At 42.0% G+C, this 18,882-nt stretch overlaps 1 long non-coding RNA gene across 1 annotated transcript in view; it reads left to right on the top strand.

Annotated features, from left to right (window-relative positions):
- The first annotated feature begins 13,529 nt into the window (after positions 1–13,529).
- LOC144595505 (uncharacterized) overlaps positions 13,530–18,882 on the top strand; it is a 28,442-nt gene continuing 23,089 nt past the window's right edge. The window contains exon 1 of the long non-coding RNA XR_013547505.1: positions 13,530–13,563. This is a non-coding gene — a long non-coding RNA (uncharacterized LOC144595505). The remainder of the gene's footprint in view (positions 13,564–18,882) is intronic.

Genomic DNA, 18,882 nt, shown 5'->3' with positions numbered 1-18,882 from the left:
CTTTGAATTTCAGGATTTTTCTTGGATGAAGTTCAGGATAAGTGCCGAATCTCACTGATCGTCAAGTGAGGTAATTGATACCGTTGATTCCAGGGGACCTGACCATATTTCATCCTCCTGTGATGGAAGAATACAGGCAGAAAGAATATAAAATATTTCTACAGTTACAGGTTTCTCTATAGTGCAAGATCCAAATGACGTACTTAGCTTTGTAGGCAGTAAGCATCAAATCTACTATGCTCTTGAACATAAAGAGGTTTAATTCTCTCAAAAGACACCTGTTCAATTACCTTAGTTGCAGCCATATATCAGGACATTACTACAGATAAGGATGGGCATACTTCCTTACCCCCCAGGCTATGAAACTCTATACTGACAAAATAAATTATGGAATGTCCTTAACATCAACTGAATGCCCCGAAAAAGTACTTTTAGAAGTGTCATTCATGTTCTGATGTTGTTAAATTTGCACATACCAGGCATACAAAGAAATGGCAAATGACTAGATAATTTGTTATACTAATGTTGGCCAGGGCTCTGAAAAAGCCCGCTACCCCTCGGTTAAATAATGCCAGTGTGATCTGCCACGTCCAGCAGAGAAGGCAAACTGCGAGACCTGCCATTCCCTAAATAATGCATTTGAAATACTTTTGAAGTCACAACCTTCTGAGGCGCAGCTGTGATGCTGAGCCTCTGCAAGGTCTGACTTGAATACTCTAAGAGTCGGCCATGAAGCTATCTGCTGCATTTCAGCATTTAGTGTATTTGGTATTACAATGTGCATATATTTTCCTTCACTTTAAATTGTTTGGAAAATTACTTCTTTTTGCGCGCATTATTATCAGAATTTTGCAGAAGCAGGAGATGAAAGCTATTTTTTTATTGTGATCAATGGAGTAGTAACTCCTGTGCACAAAGAAAGTTCACTGCCCTCATCAAGAAGAGTTAGGGCAACATAAATCCTCGGTATCCATCAGCTCATTTTAATATAATGATCTACACTGGCAAAACATGTACTTCAGTAATGAAGTGACCATTTCCATAAATATCCTTTATAAAGCCTTTGCACCAAGCATCCTCATAAGCCAATCCTCACTCCGCACAAGCACATATATTTTTTTGACATTGCCTGCACTAAAGCTGAAATGCAATATTATATTGCTGGGTTTACACATCAGAGATGTAAATAAATATGAATTATAATTATCATTTGCTAAATGTCAGTAGCATTTATATTTTGAGTAAGCCAATGAAATCAAAACATTTTTACTTGGAGCTGACCCATTAGTTTCCATTATACTCAGAAATAAGAGTCACGTAAAGGTTCCATTTGAATTTCATGGGAAGCGTTACAAATGTCTATTAATATCAATAGCAGAATGAAAGTGCACATTTGTAAATGCATCAATTGCTCTTTGGCATGCAGTGGGATATGGGAACAGAATGAAGCAGTGACATTATCAGAGAAGAAGGAAAGTTAGTGTTAATGCAACCTCTCTCCTTTGTAGTTAAAATATTGAATATAACCACTGGATGTAATGGAAAACAACTGGCAAGAGACATTTCTTAGCAGCTAAATGAAATGATGAACGATTAACACTGAAAGTGCCAGATGAAGACTGGCTGAAGGATGATTACATGGACCATAAACAGTAAAAAAATCTCTAACCTCCAATCAAATTGTAATAACAACACAAGGTAAAATTACTTCAACATAAAAACAGAAGGGCTGGTCAAGTGTCAAGTCAAGTAGCATCTGTGGAAAAGGGACACCAGTTCATGTTTCAGGGATTTTTCAGACAAAGGATCTTCAACCAGAAATGTGTCTGGTTTCTCTCTCCAAGAATGCTACTTGACTGGGTGAGTTCTTGCAGCTTTTTTTTGCGCTTCTGATTCTAGCATCTACAGTTTTATTTGTTTTCAGATTACTTTCAATTCAGATTCCTACGTGCACAACCCCATCTGTCCTTGTGGTTTCCTCACTGCACCACTTATGCTTTGGGGCTACGAGAGATAAATCCATTCAGAGTCTGCATACTGCAGCTGTCCTACAAGTGTGGTGTCTGCACTGTGATCAAGCCACATTCCCTACTTCAAAACAGAGATATTTACAGCAGCTCAAAAAGTTTTCAATATTATTTAAAAATTTAAAAACAAATTAAAAAGTCATATATTTTACTGAGTGATATCTTACAATACTCAAAGAGAATTAAGAGCAGAATGATAAATGTTAAATTAAAAGAACACATCAGTTACCTTGTGACTTTTGACATTTGAAAGAAGGTCCCTTAAACCACTGACATTTATGGTCAAAGTGAAAAGCCCCCTCCCTCGGATGCCGCCCTGATCTCCATCACTAGAACACGGGCCAGGAGAGGCTAATCCTCAGCATCAATAGACAATAGACAATAGGTGCAGGAGTAGGCCATTCGGCCCTTCGAGCCAGCACCGCAATTCAATATGATGGCTGATCATTCACAATCAGTACCCCGTTCCTGCCTTCTCCCCGTACCCCCTGACTCTGCTATCATTCAGAGCTCTATCTAGCTCTCTCTTGAAAGCATCCAGAGAATTGGCCTCCACTGCCTTCTGAGGCAGAGAATTTCACAGATTTACAACTCTGGTAACTACAATCATTGGTAACTGCTGGGACCAATTAGATCAGATTGGCCCACTTGAACCTCGGCAGCCTACTCCTTATAATTATTGCTGGAGGAGGAATGGGAATGAGAATGGGATTGGGAATGGGAATGGGAATGGGAATGGGAATGGGAATGGGAATGGGAATGGGAATGGGAATGGGAATGAGAATGAGAATGAGGATGGGGACGGGAACGGGAACGGGAACGTGAACGGGAACGGGAACGGGAACGGGAACGGGACCGGGACCGGGAATGGGAGTGTCAATGTCGATGTTGATGTTGATGTTGATGTCGATGTCGATGTTGCATCCCTGCAAGTTATGTTACCCGTCGCAGGTTTGAAGAAATCTGAGCCACTGGGACAAACCAGAGGCCACCAATGCCACCATGTGGTCAAGACCGGGCTGCTGGGAAGAAGTGCTAGACAGCCAGCTCCCCTACTGAGGCTAAGACTGAGTGGCTGAAGCAAACCTGAGAAGCCCATGCCTCTGCCTGACCACAGACAACGAGGGACTGTGCCCACACACAGAGGCAAAGATTGAGCTGCCAGGATAAGTCTGAGACAGCCAGTGTCGTCTCGTCAAGGCCAAAACTTAGCTGCCAGGATAAGCCTGAGACCGCCAGCCCCTCCTCTCGAGGCAAAGGTGAACTGCATGGAGAAGCCTGAGATTGCCACGCTTCCTCCTTTGAGACCAGGACTGAGTTGCTGGGACAACTTCAAGATCACCAGCTTCATCTTATATGCGCTCTGACAATGCGGGACAGTGCCCAGACTTTCTTGTCACTGTAAAAAAAACATATATTTTGAGTTCACCCTACTGCATGTGTCGGTTGGGTCACTCCCATACCAGGTGTCATGCCTGATGCCACAGGGATTTAGGTAGTGGGGTTTATGGGATAATTTCAGATCTCGCTTCATGTCTGCTAATAGCTATGCTCTCAATGATGGCACAATTAAATTTGGGGGTGATCAGAAGAGTTAACTGGAGATCACAGATAATTCAGACAGACAATAGACAGTAGACAATAGGTGCAGGAGGAGGCCATTTGGCCCTTTGAGCCAGCACCGCCATTCAATGTGATCATGGCTGATCATTCTCAATCAGTACCCCGTTCCTACCTTCTCCCCATACCCCCTGACTCTGCTATCCTTAAGAGCTCTATCTAGCTCTTTCTTGAATGCATTCAGAGAATTGGCCTCCACTGCCTTCTGAGGCAGAGAATTTCACAGATTCACAACTCTCTGACTGAAAAGTTTTTCCTCATCTCAATTCTAAATGGCCTACCCCTTATTCTTAAACTGTGGCCCCTTGTTCTGGGCTCCCCCAACATTGGGAACATGTTTACTGCCTCTAACGTGTCCAACCCCTTAATAATCTTATACGTTTCGATAAAATCTTCTCTCATCCTTCTAAATTCCAGTGTATACAAACCTAGTCGCTCCAGTCTTTCAACATATGAGAGTCCCGCCATTCCGGGAATTAACCTAGTAAACGTACGCTGCACACCCTCAATAGCAAGAATATCCTTCCTCAAATTTGGAGACCAAAACTGCACAGATGTCAGACTAACTGGTCTATAATTTCCCGTTTTCTCTCGCCCTCCTTTCTTAAAAAGTGGGATAACATTAGCTTGTAATTAAACTGATCAGGAAATGCTTATTTATATCAGGAATTTACGCAAAATGCTGGAGTAACTTAGCAGTGAGACTAACCCACTGAGCAACTCCAGCATTTTCTGTCTATCTCAATCAAATGTTGAGTTGAAGGATGTCATGGAGGTGAGCAGGAGCAATACAAAGGAGTATTTGAAAACCAGATGAAACATAAGATTTAATCAAGTATCAATACTTATCAGCAAATACTGGGTGAATAAGATTGATATGGAGCTCCTCTCTGTATCATCAGAGGCCAAGGGGGGATCTGATAGAAGTACATAAAATTATGCAGGGCAGAGATATGGTAGATGATCAGTACCTTTTTCCCATGTATAAATCTCAAAGACTGAAGGGCACAGTTTTAAGGAGATGATCAATGTTTAAGGGGGAAATGTGGGGCAAGCGTTTTTACACAGAAAATAATGGGTGCCTGGCACGTGCTGCTAGGGATGGTAGTGAAGGCAGATATGATTGTGGCTTTTAAGAGGCTTTTGGATAGGTACATGTACATACAAGTAATGGAGGGATATGGATCATGTATAATCAGAGTAGATTAATTTATCTTGGCATCATGTTCTGCATGGTCATTGTGGTTCAAAGGGCCTGTTCCTGTGCTGTACTGTTCTAAAGCTGGGTGGCAGTGTGAACTGTGAGGAAGATGCTATGAGGTTGCAGGGTGACTTGGACAGGTTGTGTGAGTGGGCGGATGCATGGCAGATGCAGTTTAATGTGGATAAATGTGAGGTTATCCACTTTGGTGGTAAGATGAGGAAGGCACATTATTATCTGAATGGTGTCAAGTTAGGAAAAGGGGAAGTACAACGAGATCTGGGCGTCCTAGTGCATCAGTCACTGAAAGGAAGCATGCATGTACAGCAGGCAGTGAAGAAAGCCAATGGAATGTTGGCCTTCATAACAAGGGGAATTGAGTATACGAGCAAAGAGGTCCTTCTGCAGTTGTACAGGGCTCTAGTGAGACCAGTACAAACAGGACGGTCTGCACCTGAGCTGGAATGGAACCAATGTCCTAGGGGGAGTGTTTGCTAGTGCTGTCGGGGAGGATTTAAACTAATGTGGCAGGGGGATGCGAGCTGGAGCAGAGAGACAGAGGGGTGTAAAATGAGGGTAGAAGCAACAGGTAGCAAGGTGAAAAGTAAAAGTGGCAGGCAGACAAATCCAGGGCAAAAATCAAAAAGGGCCACTTTTCAACATAATCGTACAAGGGGTAAGAGAGTTGTAAAAACAAGCCTGAAGGCTTTGTGTCTCAATGCAAGGAGTATACGTAATAAGGTGGATGAATTAAATGTGGAGATAGTTATTAATGATTATGATATAGTTGGGATTATGGAGACATGGCTCCAGGGTGACCAAGGCTGGGAGCTCAACATCCAGGGATATTCTATATTCAGGCGGGATAGACAGAAAGGAAAAGGAGGTGGGGTGGCGTTACTGGTTAGAGAGGATATTAAAGCAGTGGAAAGGAAGGACAGTAGCTTGGAGGAAGTGGAATCGATATGGGTAGAGCTACGAAACACTAAGGGGCAGAAAACGCTAGTGGGAGTTGTGTACAGGCCACCTAACAGCAGTAGGGAGGTTGGGGATGGCATCAAGCAGGAAATTAGAAATGCATGCACGAAAGGCGCAGCAGTTATAATGGGTGACTTCAATCTACATATAGATTGGGTGAACCAAACTGGCAGGGGTGCTGAGGAAGAGGATTTCTTGGAATGTTTGAGAGATGGTTTTCTAAACCAACATGTCGAGGAACCAACGAGAGAACAGGCCATTCTAGACTGGGTATTGAGTAATGAGGAAGGGTTAGTTCGCAGTCTTGTTGTGCGAGGCCCCTTGGGCAAGAGTGATCATAATATGGTAGAGTTCTTCAATAGGATGGAGAGTGACAAAGTCGATACAGAAACAAGTGTTCTGAACTTAAAGAAAGGTAACTTTGAGGGTATGAGGCGTGAATTGTCCAAGATAGACTGGCGATTGATGCTGAAGGGGTTGACGGTGGACTTGCAATGGAAGGCATTTAAAGGTCGCATGGATGAACTACAACAAGTGTTCATCCCAGTTTGGCAAAAGAACAAACCAGGAAAGGTAGTGCATCCGTGGCTAACAAGGGAAATCAAGGATAGTATTAAAACAAAAGATGAAGCATACAGATTAGCCAGAAAAAGTAGCATACCAGAGGACTGGGAGAAATTCAGAGTCCAGCAGAGGAGGACAAAGGGCTTAATTAGGAAAGGGAAAATAGATTATGAGGGGAAAACTGGCAAGGAACATAAAAACAGACTGCAAAAGCTTTTATAGATATGTCAAGAGAAAAAGATTAGTTAAGGCAAATGTAGGTCCCTTGCAGTCGGAAACAGGTGAATTGATCATAGGGAACAAGGAGATGGCAGACCAATTGAACAAATACTTTGGTTCTGTCTTCACTAAGGAAGACATAAACCGTCTGCCGGAAATAGCGGGGGACCGGGGGTCTAAAGAGATGGAGGAACTGAGGGAAATCCAGGTTAGTCGGGAAGTGGTGTTAGGTAAATTAAATGGATTAAAGGCAGATAAATCCCCAGGGCCAGATAGGCTGCATCCCAGAGTGCTTAAGGAAGTAGCCTCAGAAATAGTGGATGCATTAGTGATAATTTTTCAAAACTCTTTAGATTCTGGAGTAGTTCCTGAGGACTGGAGGGTAGCTAATGTAATCCCACTTTTTAAAAAGGGAGGGAGAGAGAAAACGGGGAATTATAGACCAGTTAGCCTAACATCGGTAGTGGGGAAAATGCTAGAGTCAGTTATTAAATATGTGATAGCATTACATTTGGAAAGTGGTGAAATCATCGGACAAAGTCAGCATGGATTTACCAAAGGCAAATCATGTCTGACGAATCTTATAGAATTTTTCGAGGATGTAACTAGTAGAGTGGATAAGGGAGAACCAGTCGATGTGTTATATCTGGACTTTCAGAAGGCCTTCGACAAGGTCCCACATAGGAGATTGGTGAACAAACTTAAAGCACACAGTATTGAGGGTTCAGTGTTGAGGTGGATAGAAAATTGGTTGGCGGACAGGAAGCAAAGAGTAGGAATAAACGGGTCGTTTTCGGAATTGCAGGCAGTGACTAGTGGGGTACCGCAAGGCTCAGTGCTGGGACCCCAGTTATTTACAGTGTATATTCATGATTTGGACGAGGGAATTGAATGCAACATCTCTAAGTTTGCGGATGACACGAAGCTGGGTGGCAGTGTTAGCTGCGAGGAGGATGCTAGGAGGCTGCAGAGTGACTTGGATAAATTAGGCGAGTGGGCAAATGCATGGCAGATGCAATATAATGTGGATAAATGTGAGGTTATCCACTTTGGCGGCAAGAACAGGAAAGCAGAGTATTACCTGAATGGTGACCGATTGGGAGAAGGGGAGATGCAACGTGACCTGGGTGTCATGGTGCACCAGTCATTGAAAGCAAGCATGCAGGTGCAGCAGGCAGTGAAGAAAGCGAATGGTATGTTGGCATTCATAGCAAGAGGATTTGAGTTTAGGAGCAGGGAGGTTCTGCTGCAGTTGTACAGGGCCTTGGTGAGACCGCACCTGGAGTATTGTGTGCAGTTTTGGTCTCCTAATCTGAGGAAAGACGTTCTTGCCTTAGAGAGAGTACAGAGAAGGTTCACCAGATTGATCCCTGGGATGGCGGGACTTACATATGAGGAAAGACTAGATAGACTGAGCTTGTACTCGCTGGAATTTAGAAGACTGAGGGGGGATCTTATAGAAACATATAAAATTCTTAAGGGGTTGGAGAGGCTAGATGCGGGAAGATTGTTCCCAATGTTGGGGGAGTCCAGAACCAGGGGTCACAGCTTAAGGATAAGGGGGAAGTCTTTTAGGACCGAGATGAGAAAACATTTCTTCACACAGAGAGTGGTGAGTCTGTGGAATTCTCTGCCACAGAAGGTAGTTGAGGCCAGTTCATTGGCTATATTTAAGAGGGAGTTAGATGTGGCCCTTTTTGCTAAAGGGATCAGGGGGTATGGAGAGAAGGCAGGTACAGGCTACTGAGCTGAATGATCAGCCATGATCATATTGAATGGCGGTGCAGGCTCGAAGGGCCGAATGGCCTACTCCTGCACCTATTTTCTATGTTTCTATGTTTCTATATTGTGGTCTGTTTTGGTCTCCAAACTTGAGGATGGACATTCTTGTTATTGAAGGAGTGCAGCGTAGGTTCATGAGGTTAATTCCCAGAATGGCGGGACTGTCGTACATTGAAAGACTGGAGCGACTGGGCTTGTATACTCTGGAATTTAGAAGGATGAGAGGTGATTTTATTGAAACATAAAAGATTATTAAGGGATTGGACATGCTAGAGGCAGGAAACATGTTCCCGATGTTGGCAGAGTCCCGAACCAGGGGCAACAGTTTAAGAATAAGGGGTAGGCCATTTAGAATGGAAATGAGGAAGAACTTTTTCACTCAGAGAGTTGTGAAGCTGTGGAATTCTCTGACTCAGAAGTGGGGGCCAATTCTCTGGATGCTTTTAAGAGAGAGTTAGATAGAGCTCTTAATGATAGCGGAGTCAGGGGATACGGGGAGAAGGCTGGAACAGGGTACTGATTGTGCATGAATAGCCATTTTCACGGTGAATGGCAGTGCTGGCTCGAAGGGCCAAATGGCCTACTCCTGCATCTATTGTCTATTGTCTATTGTCTATTGACTTCGGACTGTAGTCAGTAGGTGGAAATATATGGATTGAGACAAGAATTAATTCAACCATAGATGGATGTCTCAAATTATGAAGTTATAAATAGGTACTATTATAGAGTAATCGAGTCATACAGCACTGAAATAGATCCTTTAACACAATGCACCCATGATGACCATATGCCCTCTCTAAGCTAGTCCCATTTGCCTACATTTGAACCATATTTCTCTCAACCTTTCCTATTCATGCATCTGTCCAATGTCTTTTAAATGTTGTTATCATACCTCCCTCAACTTCTTCCTCTGGCAGTTTGTTCCCGTAAATGAACCACTAGGAATATGTGTTGCTCACATAATCCATTTTTAAATATAGTCATATTCTAAAGTGAATGAAGCTGGCTATTTTGGCACTGAAGAAACCTTTTAAAAAGCTACCTTTGTTCAATTAAATTACCTTTCAGTCTTCCAAGTTCCAACTTAGAAGTTCCATTCTTTCTGTAGCTTGTCATTTTGTTGAAATAATTTGGACCTGGTGCTGCATGGTCTGAGAGGATTCCTCTGGGAACTGACAATATTTAAAAGAAGATATGAGAGGGCAGGGGGAGTGAGACATGGCATTGGCAGCAGTCACTTATTTAATAATGAAGCTGGACATTTTGAAGATTTATATCAAAAAACAACTTGAGTTTGGAAACTAAATCTTCTTTCCTGGAGCCTGCTCCCTGGTTCCTGATCCAGTTTCTATTGATAGACACAAAATGCTGCAGTAACTCAGCGGGGCAGGCAGCAATCTCTGGAGAGAAGGTGAAGGGAAAATGAAACATAGCAGAAACAGAAACGAACATATTTGGCATTTTATATTGTGACTTGTGACTTGGCTTCAGTCTGAAAAAGGGTCTCGACCCGAAACGTCACCCATTCCTTCTCTCCAGAGATGCTGCCTGTCCCGCTGAGTTACTCCAGCATTTTGTGTCTATCTTCAGTTTAAACCAGCATTTGTAGTTCCTTCCTACCAGTCTCTATGGATCTGGTTATGTTAATTTGATGGAAATAGACATCTTTGCTGTCAGCCAAACGTACGGATTGTCAGTTATCCTCTCTCCAGCATGTACAATAAAATATTGAAGATGAAGGGAGAATGAAACACAGGCAGAAACCTATTGTGACCTGTAACTTGGCTTCTTTTGAGAACACATTTTGTGGCCTCTACTCAACTGATTGTGGAGAGGAAAAGAAGTGCAGAAAGTATGTGTGATGCAGGGGTGGGAAGTAATGCAAAAGGAGAGAAGAATGATGATTTGAAGTCAACCCCACCACTTTAAAACGGTAAAATGCCCATATGGACAAACTATCAGCAGCATGAAGGAGCCTTAAGGGCCTGTCCCACTCTAGGCGATTTTAAGGCGACTGCCGGCGACTGTCAAAGTCGTAGCAGATCGCCAAACTTTTCTTTTACCCGATGACAATGACCACGACAATGACGATCGAGATTACAGCGTCTTCGGAAACATTGCGAAATTCCCATGCTGTCAATGCTTCTCCGGTGTCCTAATTTTCGCAGAAATCACTGACAAGTCGTTAAGTACTTGAGAGTTTTGAACTATAACATCTTGTATGGGTTACTTAAAAACCAAGCATCACTGTAACAAGGTGTAAACTGGATTTACTAATAGCTGTATTAAAAAAAATTTTTTTTAATGTGGTTAAGTGGATTTTTGACAAAGGTGTGTGGGCATTCTTTGAAAATGTAAGGGGGATGCATCTCTGGTTTTTGGGTTGCATATCTGGGTTGGGAGCCCACTTTAAATGTCATGGCTGATTGCCATAAACATCGCGAAATTCCCACGCTTACATGACCGTCAAACTGTTGCCTCCAATCTACCTGTCAAATGTCCTGACGGTAAATAAATTGGTTAAACACAAGCATTTTATGGTATTTTGAAATGACTTTACTTATTTTAATATAATATGCTTCTAAATGCATCTAAGAGAACCTAGCAAACCTGGGGACAGCAGGCGACAGCGCCCGCAATAAGCAACGATACCTGGCGACAAGCCAGCTGTCGCCGAGAAATTTCACTCTGGATAATTTCTCAGCGACGCGCTGAGATCCGCTACGATTCTTGGAAGACTCCTCACGATCATGCCCGCGACACCCGGCGAACTGTCGGCGACAGCTTAGTCGCCGGCAATCGCCTTAAAATCGCCTAAAGTGGGACAGGCCCTTTGCCTTCTTGATCAATGGGATCCAAATGTATCTATAGATTAGTTGTTGATTGCATTTTATTAGCCATTGCAGTGATTTTATAAATCTTTGTCACTTATTCTTTAAAGTTGCCATGAACTATATAGTATGACATGTGATCATTGATATTTTCCCAATTTCAAGGCTTTTGCACCAGTAGGTTGTAGATTTGAATACAACATAATTTCATCTTCTGTGTAGAACTGCAGATGCTGGTTTGTCAGTCTGGGGAGGGGTCTCGACCTGAAGCATTGCCCATTCCTTCACTCCAGAGAAGCTGCCTGTCCCGCTGAGTTGCTCCAGCATTTTGTGTCTACCATCATTTCATCTTCTTTCAGTGTATCATGAATGGAAGAATATACAAATGCCATGGAGAGCAGAAGAAGCTGGTTGAAGGAGGGATCTTAACAGAAACCACGTATTCAGAGTGCAATTCTCCGCCAAGAGATAATGACTGTCATGTCTGCAGTTTAGAAAAAAAAATCTTCATTGAAATCTGCCATCAACTCCAGTCATACCTTAAATCTCAGAGCATAGAGAGAATCACATTGCTAGCTAGCTAGCTACCCACCAGGGGAATATCTCTAATCATCCTGGGAACCTATTCATGTTTAGTGTGAAATAAGACAAAAATGGGCAAGTTCACAGTCAGATCAGTGGTAATATTTCACTGCTATTTACAATTAAACCTAATGGGAATGAAATTCTGGCTGCACATGCTGGAATAAAATTGTAGTTTAATATAGGAGGAACTGTCAGCATTCATTTGGAGTATTCAGTAAAACTGGCAGGCACTTCAAGCAACTGCACATTTGCAGCTAACTGGAGGAGTCCAGCAGTTTCTGACAGTGATACCCCACCGATGGGCCTTTTCAACTGTAATCAGTCCAAATTCATTAACGTGTCAATATGTTATGCACTCTTTTCACAGTATCAAACATGCAAATCTTTAAGCACTGATGGGGGTGATTCTGGGTGCTCAACAGAGTTCAAATCTTAAGTAACATTTAACACCCTCTCTGGTTCCAAAAGGAAGAAGTCATCCGCTCTGTTCAATACTAAAATGACCATATTTCTTTCGGTTTCTTTTCATGAAAATTCACCTTTTATGTTTATCCCTTGCAGATATTCAAATCCTTATTCAAAATGATAAAGAAGTAAATTGATTTTCTTGGTTTTTACTTTCTGATTTATGCTTCTTATGTCCATCTCATTAGAAAATCCACTCCCTATGAGATAATGTCGCTGGATATTTGAGATCCCACACGTATCAAGCCAGTTTGAAAGTCTTTTTCAAAGAAGTGTCCTGACCAGAAACATCACCTATCCATGTTCTCCAGGGATGCTGAGTTACTCCAGTATTTTGTGTCTTTCGTTTTTGCAAACCAGCATCTAGAGTTCTTTGTTTCTACAGTTTGAAAGTCGCATCAGAATAGAGGAAATCAATATTTTGGAGATTGTATGATATTTGTAGGTCCTTTCTTCATGATTTGCAGAGAGCAGCATCTCTTCATTGCTAATTAAAATTCCAGGCTAAAATTGTAACCAACCACATAGAGGCTGGGAATAAACTGTGACTTACTCAATATAGGAAGAGCTATCCAAAGGGTTTTCAAATGGTTCTCTTGAAAGAAGGAGAACAAATTAAAAAAAATATTTAAATATGTTACATCTATTGCATAAAATTACATGAGGCATTTAACACTTTGTATGTCATACTAATCTTTGAAATCCACATACTCCTTCTCACTGTGTACTGACAATCGCATTGGACCAGTGTGTGTGTGTGTGTGTGTGTGTGTGTGTGTGTGTGTGTGTGTGTGTGTGTGTGTGTGTGTGTGTGTGTGTGTGTGTGTGTGTGTGTGTGTGTGTGTGTGTGTGTGTGTGTGTGTGTGTGTACTGCTTTTCTGATTAGCATTTACAATGCATATCTATTTTGATAATGACAGGTTTCACAGAATCAGACTGAAGTACTATGAGACTAACTGTTTTGTTTTATTATAGTAAAAAGACAGTTTATCTGACAGCACAAATTGTGCTGCTTGAAGCTATAGATATTATCAACCAATGCAAAAGATTTCTGGGAGGCTTCATTGATTAACTCCAAATGTAGATCCTGGTCCTTGATTAACATTCAACAATTCATTGCACTGCGGGAATCAGGTTGAACTGGTGCTTCCTGCTGATTTCTGTGATTGTTGCTCGCAGCCTGTGCAATCTGCATCATCAGGGTGCTTAATATTAATGGTGGGTAGCGCTGCTTAAAGACAGATTCATGGAAGCACCCAGCAGAAATGCCAGAAGCTTGGCAATCCAAGTGGTGAGTTGTCAATCTTTAATTATGTTTTGGTTCTCGGAGAAATTGAACGGCATAACAGGCAAAAAAAACATGCTGTTACCTGATCAAATTACTCGGTAAAGCATTTGGCAGCATCTCTCTGACATTGCAGTGAGAAAATTGGTTGATGTAGATTCTCAGCCGACGTTGCCTCTTCCTGACCTCTCTGTGGCTCCTTCAACTGACTTGTCCAGCTCACTATGACCTCTCACCATTCTCCCATGCTCCCAGAAAAAAAACTCTCCCAGCCCACCCACAGCTAATTCCAATTTCTTTCAAGAAAATTACAAAAAATCCTACAAAAATATTACCTGGAAGTTAGATGGTAGAAGGTGATTTGATTGAATTGTAACTATTTCTATTGAATGGGAGATCTGAGACAAGGGGACATAGTCTTAAAATTAATGCCCAGCATTTCAGGAAGGTTAGAAAACATTTTTACACTCGACGGATCATAAATGTTTACAATATGAATCTACAAATAGAGGTTGTAAGCCTGAGATGATAGCTTTTTATTATGCAAAATAAAGAACTGAGGAAAACGGTAGTGTGTATGCAGTTAGATCTCAGTTACAATAGAAATGGCTCAAAGAGTTTAACAGTCAACTTTTTTATCATATTATTTAACTGTCCAGACCTTTTCCTTTAGAGTAAACTTTACCCAATAAAAAGAAAATGTCTTTTAGCAATTGCACTGTAAGCAATGAGCAGCTATCTAGTGAGCAGATACTTAATGATTTTTTTTTAAAAAAACATGGGTTCCTTATGGTTTTAAACTGTGTGCTTATACATGCATAATTAAAGCAGGGCAAATGTTAAGTGCGGACTGGCAAAATGGCTATTGCTTTTTCAAATGAGTGCAGTACCATAAATTACAACATTGTCCACCATGCAAATCATCGGCCATCGGGAAACTGCTGAAACCTTTGCTTTGTTTGCAAGGTGATTGGATCAACACACCTCTGAAGTGATTGCTGAATGCCGGCCTTCCAGCCTCCTGTCTGATTATAAACTCAAAGTGTAGAGTTTAATCTCTCGTTTGTGATCACTAGGTAGTTTCTCCTATCGGTGTGCCAAGCTCTACCGAGAAATTTTTGGTTTGCCTGAATTGTTCAATCTCATGAGGTTCCTGAAAGTAATAGATCTCTGTCTTGCTGTGATACATGGGGCTGGGGAGAAGTCTGTTATAGCATCTGGGATTTTGACTGTTTGGTTTTCAGTCTTCCATTCCTTGTGACTTCAACATTTCAGTAAATTCATTGGAATTACAGGCAATGATTCATTCACAAATTCTGCTAAACAACCACTCGGAACAAGAAACCATCTGATTTTGCAAATACGCTAACTCACCAATAAAGCAGAGCACAAAAGTGCTGGAGGAACTCAGCGGATCAAGACGCTTTGATGGAGGGAATGAACAGAAAAGGTCTCAGATCAGGATGCTTCTTCTGACTAATTGTCCTGACCCAAACCATTGTTTGTCCAGTTCCCTCCATAGATGTTGCCTGACCTGCTGAGTACCTTCCGCTCTTGCTCCCCCTCCTCACATTCGTAAAATTTTAGATGAGGCTCTCACTAGGGTCTCCTCAATATCCCGCAGCTCCGCTCTTGCTCCCCCTCCTCCCATTCGTAATAAGGACAGAGACCCCATGTCCTCACCTTCCACCCCATCAGCCGTCGCACAGCATATATAATCCTCCAACATTTCCGCCACCTCCAATGTGATCCCACTACTGGCCACATCTTCCCATCTCCACCCCTTTCTGCTTTCTGCAGAGACCATTCCCTCCGGAACTCCCTGGTCCACGCGTCCTTTCCCACCCAAACCAACCTCTCCCCAGGTACTTCCCCCTGCAACCGCAGGCGTTGCAACACCTGTTCCTTTACCTCCCCTCTCAACTCCATCCAAAGACCCAAACAGTGTTTCCAGGTGAGGCAGAGGTTCACTTGCATCTCCTCCTACCTCATCTACTGTATCTGCTGATCCAGGTGTCAATTTCTCTACATCGGCGAGACTAAGCGTAGGCTTGGTGATCGTTTTGCTGAACATCTCCGTTCAGTCCGTCTTAACCTGCCTGATCTCCCAGTGGATCAGCACTTCAACTCCCCCTCCAATTCCCAATCTGACCTATCTGTCCTGGGCCTCCTCCATTGTCAGAGTGAGGCCCATTGTAAATTGGAGGAACAGCACCTCATCTTTCGCTTGGGTAGTTTACACCCAGGGTATGAACATCGACTTCTCTAACTTCAGATAGTCCCTGCTTTCCCTCTCTATCCCCTCCCCGTTCCCAGTTCTCCCACTACTCTTCCTTTCTCCGACTACATTCTATCTTTGTCCCGCCCCCTTCCCTGACATCAGTCTGAAGAAGGGTCTTGGTCTCGACCCGAAATATCACCCATTCCTTCTCTCGCAAGATGCTGCCTGACCCATTGAGCTACTCCAGCATTTTTTGTCTACCTCCTTTACTTTGGGATGGGTCAGGATTTCAGTATCTGTGGTTCCTTGTGTCTCCATATAGAAGAGGTTACCACCCAGCTTCTATTTTGATTCTTTATCTGCAAAAAGCTTTATTTTATCCTGTGAGAATCTGTGAACTGGCCACATTTTTGCTTGGTTAGATTTTGTTCCCTTTTGTAAATGGCTCGATTGTAATCATGTATTGTTGTTCCGCTGACATGGTTAGCAAACAACAAAGGCTTTTCACTGTACCTCGCTCGGTACACGTGACAATAAACTAAACTCAAACTCAAATTCAGAAGTAAGTAATGGAATGATGGAGAGTTTGTACATAGGGCCTGTCGATATAGAATTTGTTTTTCAATCTTGCACATGTTACTGCTTATAATTTTACAATGACCATTTTCATATCCTCTATAATAGAATGATTTTGAATACATAATGAAACAGCTGGGTCAAACTGCATTTTCTTGCTCTATTAGTGTGCTCACAAACATCTTCATCTGAAGATGTTCTGAAATGTATCCCCCCTCTCGCTATTTTCTCCACTGGCAGACAATTCAGCTCGAAGCATTTTGAGATAATGATCACAGTTTGGTCATGCACAAGATTTCCAGCTGCAGTCTTTCTGGCAAATCCTGTCCTATCATTAAGATCTCATTTGCATTTGATTTTACCTGGAAGACTATAATTTCTCTTCAGCTGTACAAGGCTGATGAGGTATAGCCAGCTGGGTGTATCCAAGATCCAAATGTTATCATGATTTCTTCCAGCAAAAAGTTATTTTTAACAAATTTAACCTAAGGTTTCCCGCTTTGAATTTTTACTCCAATTTTAATATAACAATGCCAGTCGTCAGAAAAAGCATATTGCTTCCATTTTAGTTGCCAAACATTGCATTGTTGTTACTGGTTATCCATTCAGTTGCCTTAGGCATAAGCTAATACTATCCCTCTGCAATCTTCCTCATTTTTCTATTTCCCTCTGTCCTCTTTTATAATATTCCTTAATCTTTTTCACAAAGCTTGTGATTAGCTCTTATTAATTCATCGGCATGTTACTTGTTTTCAGGCTTTGTTTGATGGTATTTTGGAATTATTTTTTTTCTTATTACAAATGCTGTAGAAATACTGATTATTGTTCATTGATTAGCATGTTTTCCATAATTTTATTTGAATATCTACACCTGTCAGTATTATATTTATCAGTATTCCAAAATAGGCAGTCGCTGGTTGAGTAAGTTTTGTACATCTGCAGTGTAATTCATAGGGTCATTGTTTGCTGTAACAACAGGAGATTCAGTAATGGGCCCTTCACTGCAAACTTCAAAAGTGCCAGAAGCTCATGACTCACTCTCTATTGATGCATACAAAGGAAAATATTGCATGTAGGATCTGCGTTTCTGCTTCCACAGATGCTGTCTGACCTGCTGTGTTTCTCCAGCAATTGATTATATGCTCTGCATTATTGGCCTTCCCTAATTACTTTTGAGAAGTTGGTGGTGAGATGGTTTTTTTAACCACTTCAGTTTTATGGTGAAGATACAGTGTAGAACAGTACAGCACAGGAACTAGTCCTTCAGTCCTTAATGTCTGTGCCAAACATGATGCCAGATTAAACGAATCTCCTCTGCCTATGCATGATCCATATCCATTTCCTGCATATCCACCTCCCCACATAAAACCCACTTAAATGCCACTATCACATCTGATTCCACCACTACCCTCCTTCCGGGCACCCATTGCTCACTGTGTAAAAAATCTCGGCCTCTCAACTTAAGCTATGCCCTCTACTTTTTGGCATTTTTACCCAGGGAAAAAGGTTCTGACTGGCTACCCTATCAATGCTTCTCATAATTTTATATACTTCTAACAGGTCTCCACTCAGTCTCTGATGCTCCAGATAAAACAATCTAAGTGTATCCAAACTCTCGTTATACATCATATCTTCTAATCTATGAAACCTTCTGGTAAATCTCTGCTACAAAACTCTATATTCTTCCTGTAGAGTGGTGACCAGAATTGAACACAAAACACCAAATGTGGCCGAGCCAAAGTCTTATAATGTTGCAACATGATTTCTTGACTCTTATACTCAATGCCTGGTCAATGCAGACAAGCATACCATAGACCCATATGGATACTCCCCAATGCTTTTGTAATTTACAGGATTTAGACCCAGTAAGAATGAAGGACCAGCAACTTCTTTCCATTGGAGTGGCACAATAGCACAATATAGTTGCTGCCTTCTAGCGTAGAGACCCGGATTCGATGTTGATTATGAATGCTGTCTGCGCAGAGTTTATATGTTCTCCCATGGGTTTTCTCCGGTTGCTCTGGTTTCCTTCCACATTCCAAAGACGTGCAAATTATCCCTAGTCTGTAGGATAGAACTAGTGTATGGGTGATTGCTGGTTGGCACGGACTCGGTGGGCCAAACGACCTGTCTCCATGATGTATCTCTAAACTAAACTAAACTAAACTAATCAGTGTGGTGCACAACATTAGGGATAACTGTAGTCGGTGGTGTCCCCATGCATCTGATGCCTTAAACATTCTTGGTGGTAGAGTTCAAGATTCTGGAGGTGTATTCCAAGTAGTTTCAACAAATAGCTGCAGTTGTCATATTGGGAGGGCAATAAATCAGGGAATCAATGTTCAGGATTATCAATGGGTTTAAATTAAATCTGGCTGCTTTTTCTTGGATACAGTAGTATCTTTACTTGTATCCTTACAATGACACCCAGTCAGGTATGTAGATAATATTCTAGCACACTCTTAACTTGTTTCTTCTTGATGGTAAAATGGTTTTGGGGTGTCAGGAGGTGAGTAACTTGTCACAGG

This window comes from Rhinoraja longicauda, chromosome 7 (genome assembly GCF_053455715.1).
Source record: "Rhinoraja longicauda isolate Sanriku21f chromosome 7, sRhiLon1.1, whole genome shotgun sequence".
Taxonomy (NCBI): domain Eukaryota; kingdom Metazoa; phylum Chordata; class Chondrichthyes; order Rajiformes; family Arhynchobatidae; genus Rhinoraja; species Rhinoraja longicauda.
This window is presented reverse-complemented; position numbering and strand designations above follow the sequence as displayed.